Source organism: Mus musculus, chromosome 14, assembly GCF_000001635.26.
Source record: "Mus musculus strain C57BL/6J chromosome 14, GRCm38.p6 C57BL/6J".
NCBI classification, from domain to species: domain Eukaryota; kingdom Metazoa; phylum Chordata; class Mammalia; order Rodentia; family Muridae; genus Mus; species Mus musculus.
This window is the reverse complement of record NC_000080.6, coordinates 63308657-63314944: the sequence shown is the minus strand read 5'-3', so window position 1 is coordinate 63314944 and position 6288 is coordinate 63308657. Positions and strand designations below refer to the sequence as shown.

Sequence of the window (6288 nt, the reverse complement as noted above, 5' to 3'; positions counted from 1 at the left end):
AGGTAGCTGCTATCCCTTAACTGTTTCAAGGAATCTGAACCCGAAGTCACCTCAGCAGAAGGCAGTGAAGAGATGGGTTTGGGGACTGATCCGAGTGAGAGTATTTGAGCTCTGAGTAGAGCTAATCCTTTAGACTTCTTCACTGTACCAGAGAGGAACCAGGGCTAACAAAATGGCTTATTGGGAAAAGGGGATTGGTGCCAAGTCTGAGGACCAGAGTTCAATTCCTAGGATTCACATGGTAAAAGGAGAAAAGCAATTCAGGCAAGTTGTACACACGCACACACGCACATGCACAATAAATAAATAATAAATGTTTTAAGAAGAGAGGAACAAAATCCCTACACTCAGGACAGTGGGCGTCCAACAGTGATAAGGATAAGAAGGCTGTCTTTACCTATTAACACTGAACACAGAGCTGGAGAGCCGGTGCAACAATTAAGAATGTGCCCCACTTGTCCTGAAGACCCAAGTTCAGTTCCCAGCCCTCACGTCTACCTTGCAACTCCAGATCCAGGTCACCCTACCCATCTTCTGGCCTCTGTGGGCACCCGCACAGGTAGGACACACATCCATACAGACATGAACATACCAGTAAATACAAATAAATCTAAAAAATAAAGAAAAGAATACGGCGTATAAAGTTAGGTATGATGGTGCATGCACGGAATCATAGCACCTAGGAAAGTGAGGCAAAAGGGTAAAGAATTCCATGCCAAAGCAATGTGTTGTAGAACTGTGGTAAAGGTTGCTGGAAGTAGTCTGTGGAAAGGGGCCGTCAGGTCTGCACACAGTAGGTGTTCAATGGATATACTCAGATGCTTGCTTCTTGGTCTGGGCTTCAGGGCCAGTCACACACACCCTCCCCTCCCCCACCAGTCACCCCCTTCTGTTCAGGAGCTCACAGCCCTGGTTTCTGGGGCTCTCTGAGCCCAGTCAGCTTTACAGCTAATATCCCTCCACCTGCGGGTACGAGGGGTGTAGCTCGCAGAGGTGTAACATTTGACAAGCTCCATTTAGTTTGGCAGCACTGCAGTGTTTAAATTATTCAAAGACAGATTGCTCCCTCCAGTACAGCCCCGCCCCCAAAGGATTTCTGCTCTACTGAGTCTGCTAGCAGCGCACTGGAGGGAGGAGGAATGGAATCAGCAGGCAGCTTCTCCCTGTAAGGCTGAAATCAGTTCCAGCCCTTCCTTCTTCTCCGCCCATCACACCCCATTATTCCCTGCTAATTGCAAGCTTGGTATTCTGGTTAGCTCTTTGGGAACAATGGCAGCTTTGATTGCTGCAAAGGTGTACCCCTCTCCCACCTTATTACTCCTACCCCCAACCCCCAGCCCCAAACCCCCAAACCCCCAACCCATGCCACTTCCACTGTCCCCAGATAACTCTGCCTGTCTGGGATTCTGAGGGTCTCACTTGGGAAGCTAAGCTATGGGGTGGGGAGAAATCTGAAAATCGGAAGAGTATGTGTGTGTGTGTGTGTGTGTGTGTGTGTGTGTCTGTGTGTGTGTGTCTGTGTTGGGTCTTTTTGTTTTGTTTTTCAGTTTTAAAGGCAAGGTCTCACATAGCTCAGGCTGGCCTCAGATTCCCTATGGAGCTTAAGGCCAAGGTTGGCATTGAAAGCTTGATCTTCTAGTCCCAAGCTCTTGAGTGCTGGTGGCGTCGGCATGCCCCACTAGGCCTGGTCTTGTCACTCTGATGGGACAATGGGGACAGGGGCAGCTAGAGAGAGTGGAGTCTTGTCTTTAATTGGTATCTGAAAGCTTTGGCCTAGAAATCCAGCATGGTGGTACAGGCCTGTCATCTCGGTGCTCAGTAGACTAAGGCAGGAGGATCACTAAGAGTTCAAGGACAGACATAATGAGACTGTCTCAAGCAAACAGGATCAAAGTGGATACAGCTGTTTGGCAAGGCCATCTGTTACACTGCCTAGGTTGTGCTCAATCTTGACACCCACTCCCACCTCCCCTAAATGAGGATGAGACACCCTCACCTGGACCTAGCCTCTTCCCTCTCTCATCTGGGCAGTCAGCGCATAATACAATCAATTTAAATGGCTGGTGTGCAGCTGAGGAAACCTTCTCTCAAGGACCCTTTGCCTTCCCTACAACCTATTAGCCTGGTGTTCACTCAGGACAAATAAGACGAATTGGCTAACAGGAGATGGTTCCATAGCTAGGAATGCTCACATCGGTGAACTGGCTAGTTTTGTGTCAACTTGACACAGCTGGAGCTATCACAGAGAAAGGAGCTTCAGTTGAGGAAATGCCTCCATGAGATCCAACTGTAAGGCATTTTCTCAATTAGTGATCAAGGGGGAAAGGCCCCTTGTGGGTGGGACCATCTCCGGGCTGGTAGTCTTGGTTCTATAAGAGAGCAGGCTGAGCAAGCCAGGGGGAAGCAAGCCAGTCAAGAACATCCCTCCATGGCCTCTGCATCAGCTCCTGCTTTCTGACCTGCTTGAGTTCCAGTCCTGACTTCCTTGTTGATAAACAACAGTATGGAAGTGTAAGCTGAATAAACCCTTTCCTCCCTAACAGCTTCTTGGTCATGATGTTGTGCAGGAATAGAAACCCTGACTAAGACACATGGGTAAGAATGGCCAAGTCCCGTGAAAGGCCAGGGTGAGTCATGTGCCTGTAACCCCAGCATTGTAAAGTGTGGAGACAGCAGCATGTCTAGGTATTGCTGGCTGCCAGCCTAGGTCCAGCTTCAGGGAGAGGCCCTGTCCCAAGGGAACAGATAGTAAGAGGACCCAATGTTTAAATCTGGCACAGTCTGTGTGGCATGTATGTCCTGCCCCCACCCCCAAAACACACTACATACCCACACAAAACAGAACACTTACGGCGAGATATTTCAGATTGAAATACCTAACATCATTTCCCCTGGTCTTTGACAGGCAAAGGAATTTGAATTTAGAAGGGACCAAGGCAGAGAGGCTCTGAAGGCAATGTACAAGCCTGCCCTAGTCTACAGCCTGGTCCAGAAGACGAATGTCAGTCACATCCCTGATAGTACAACCTGAAAAGACCTTCGGGGTAAACGGCTCAGCACCTCTGTGTCCCGACTTCCATCACTGCCCTGGGCAGCTGCAAGGAAGCCACTCACTGTGGGATCTGAGAACAGGAGACTTCCCTGGACAGCCTTTGTAACCTTGGAAACCTGCAACCACTTTGCAATATATGCAGAAGCCCGAGGCACATGCAGCTTTAGTGTGAGGAGGGGTCCATGGCAGAAGAACTTGGGGTAAATAAAGTCGCCTTCCCAGGGAGCCTGAAGGCAAGGCAGGCATCAGACAGTACCTGAGAGCTCAGATTTTTGGCAGGGGTATGGAGTGAGAAGGCAGACGGGGGACTAATGGCAAAAGATAGTTCACAAGAATCTTTACCCATAAAGCCTAAGGCTCCAGTGAACTTTCTAACCTTAGGAAATACAGTTCCCTGTTTGAGCCACACTAGATGTCAGGAGGCTTCATGGAATTAGCCCACACAAACTCAGGAGCAGCAACAAGACTGGTTCTTTGAAGGAACCTCTGGAGACTCTAGCTGACCTAAGCTATGCCATGGAGTCTCTGCCCTGCCATGGGGCAGAACAGCCCCCTGGAACTGGAATGCCCTCTCCCACATGCATTGGGCATGAGCTGTGCATTGCTTCCTTGCAGGGGAGGTGACTCCATCAATTCCCAGGGAAACACGCCACCCACAGTAACACTAGAGAGAACCCTGCTGAAATTAGCCCATCAGAATCCAATAATGCCCAGTCATAGCTCTGCCCTATTGGCTGTCTCCAGCCATGGGGCCTGCAAACCAGACCCCAAGAAGGCCCACTGGCTGTGTTTTCAGGGATATCATCCATAGGCTGGTTACCTTCCTTAGTGTATCTGTTACAGTTCCATTGCTGTGAAGAGATGGCATGCCCAAGGCAACTCTAGAAAGAAAGAAAGAAAGAAAGAAAGAAAGAAAGAAAGAAAGAAAGAAAGAAAGAAAGAAAGAAAGAAAGAAAGCAAGCATCTAATTGGGGACTGATAGTTTTAGAGGATCAGTCTGTGATCATCATGATGGAGAGCAGGCAGTCATGGTACTGGAGCAGTTAGCTGAGAGCTTCATATCAAGCATCAAGCACAGAGATAGAAGTAGAGACAGAGATATGTAGAAAGAGAGGGAGAAAGTGAAAGAGAGACTGGGTTAATCCAGTGACACACCTCCTACAACAAGACCACACCTATACCAACAGGGTCACGCCTAGTAATCCTTCCCAAACAGTTCCACTAACTGGGAACCAAGCATTCAAATATATGAACCTAAGGGCACCATTCTTGTTCAAATCACTATGTATAGTAACCTATGACCACCAGGAAGGTCTTGCCCATGGAAGAAATGTCTTCAAGCAAGAGACAATGTGGGTGGACAACAAACCAGTCAGAAAATGTGACTGTAAACCTGTACCCCACAGACCCAAGTTCCAGAGGGCTTACTGACCAGGGCCATCCATAGCCACACTAACAGGAAGACCTCCCTGCCTCCTTCCTATGGGTGTTTGTTCTGTTACTGTTCTAGAGTGAGGACTTTACTGCCTTTCCTTATAATCATGATACGGATTATAATCCTGAAAATAGAAAATTGCATACTTTAACTGGTGTGTGTGGGAGGGGGGGTGTGGGAGGGAGAGAGATAAAGAGGGAGGGAGAAAAGGGGGGGGGCATTTCCACTCTTGTGTGCACACAGGTGTGCAGGACAGAAGACAACCTTGGATGTTGTTCCTCGGGGGCTATCCATTTTTTTTTGAGAGTCTTTACACTGGTCTGACACTCCTAGAAGGCTAGGCCAACTAGTCAGCTAACCCCAGGGACTGCCCAGCCTCCACAGCACTAGAATTACAGACACAGCTTTTTCTACATGGATTCTGAGATATCAAACTCGGACTCTCGTGCTCTAAGAGAGGCAAGCATGATGAACAAGCTATCCCAATCCCACTGCAACTTTTACAGAACACTACTAAGGATCATTCAACCTTGCTACATCTAGTCACCCCCCCAGCCAGCATGGAGTAGAATAGGAACTGGACTGTTGTACAACCAAGGTGAGCTCAAAGACTCTCCTTCTGCATGACCAAACTTGCCTTTAGCACCAGACTAGAACCCACCCAACACCTCTGCCTTTCCTTCACTCAGTTCAAACTTGCTTCATGATTGATAGCCTAACCCCTCCCCCTCTCCTTTTTCTCTCACTCAGACAGAGTGAGAATTGTATATTAGTGTACATAATAAAACAGACATATATTATCCCATCTTACCTGGGCTCTTTGGAGAATTGAACTCATCCAAGAAGCTTTGGAAGAGGCCACTCTGATTCATTGCCCTTCCCAAGATGCTCCAAGCCAAGCTTGTTCTGAGGTGTTTGATTCTGATATATAAGGAGACTAGAGTGAAGTGCCCTATCTCCACCCCACCCCCCAAGGATACTGGAGATGTGGGTCCCCAGAGAAGGATAATAGTGAAAGTTTAGGTCTGTCTCCAAGAGGGGTCCTAAGAATAGCTCCAGCCATGGGACCCATTTCCTTCCCCGACAGAGAAGATGCCCAATGGTTCTGTGAGAACTATCAAAGATAGCAAAGGCCAGGTAAGCACAGGATGTTTGGAGCTCTGGGAGCCATCCCACTGTGTCAAGGGTTAGGAAATGGGATTCAGAGGCTTAGAGCCAGCTAAGAGCTGGTATCAGAATATGTCTGGCATCAGCATGACTGTGAGCTGGACACAGTCCCGTGACTCATCTAATCAAGGAGGTATTACTGGGCTCCTGGGCTCAGGGCCACTGTCAGAAGGCATTTGTTTTAAAGGCATTTCCTCAAATGAGGAAATCAGATTGTCTCACGTAAAATAACTCTGTTCACATTTCCAGTATGACTCAGAGTAAGAAGTGTATCTTTAACCACAGCCTGTATATACTTACCTGGGTGCTTAAGACACAGGAAGCAGAATTCTCACAAGGAAGCTTATCCTGATGACATGCAATGTGTTCCAGTTCTCTGCCTGTCTCTTCTCTACCTTTCACTGTCTTTGTTGAAAAGAAAAAAGAAACCTGCCTTTGTCATTGGACAAGCACTGTATGTATTGCTCAAGTGTACATAATAAAACAGACATATATTATCCCATCTTACCTGGGCTCTTTGGAGAACTGGACTCATCCAAGAAGCTTTGGAAGAGGCCACTCTGATTCATTGCTCTTCCCAAGACGCTCCAAGCCAAGCTTGTTCTGAGGTGTTTGATCCTGAACTATAAGGACA

General features: G+C 47.9%; 1 non-coding gene across 1 annotated transcript in view; it reads right to left on the bottom strand.

Annotated features, from left to right (window-relative positions):
• Gm4151 overlaps positions 1 to 6026 on the bottom strand; it is a 49585-nt gene extending 43559 nt beyond the window's left edge. Inside the window, exon 1 of the transcript XR_874697.2 lies at positions 5955 to 6026. This is a non-coding gene — a transcript (predicted gene 4151). The remainder of the gene's footprint in view (positions 1 to 5954) is intronic.
• Positions 6027 to 6288: the final 262 nt, after the last annotated feature.